The sequence below is a fragment of the Bison bison genome, unplaced genomic scaffold, assembly GCF_000754665.1.
Source record: "Bison bison bison isolate TAMUID 2011002044 unplaced genomic scaffold, Bison_UMD1.0 scf7180017864198, whole genome shotgun sequence".
Lineage (NCBI taxonomy): Eukaryota > Metazoa > Chordata > Mammalia > Artiodactyla > Bovidae > Bison > Bison bison.
Window position 1 is genome coordinate 8,154,900 of NW_011494770.1, and position 387 is coordinate 8,155,286.

General features: G+C 43.4%; 1 protein-coding gene across 3 annotated transcripts in view; it reads left to right on the top strand.

Annotated features, from left to right (window-relative positions):
• Positions 1-387, top strand: part of VNN2 (vanin 2) — a 31,419-nt gene that overhangs the window by 961 nt on the left and 30,071 nt on the right. The window lies entirely within an intron of this gene.

Sequence of the window (387 nt, forward strand, 5' to 3'; positions counted from 1 at the left end):
GCAGAACATTTGGGCAGACCTGGTTTATAACCTTTAGACCTCACCTATATCAAGAATTTTATTTATTTGTTTCTACTGTTTTATGCTGTTTAAAAGTATTTGAAAGAAAGACAGATTAAAAACCAAAATCAAACAGGCAAATAAACAAAATGCACTAAATCCTTGTGTGATAGAATTGGACTGGAGAAGGGAGAATATGGATGTCCTAGGAAGGGCCAGCTTCCCTGGTGGCTCAGATGGTAAAGACTCTGCCTGCAATGCAGGAGACCTGGATTCAATCTCTGGGTCAGGAAGACCCCTGGAGAAGGAAATGGGAACCCACTCCAGTATTCTTGCCTGGAGAATCCCATGGACAGAGGAGCCTAGTGGGCTACAGTCCATGGGGTC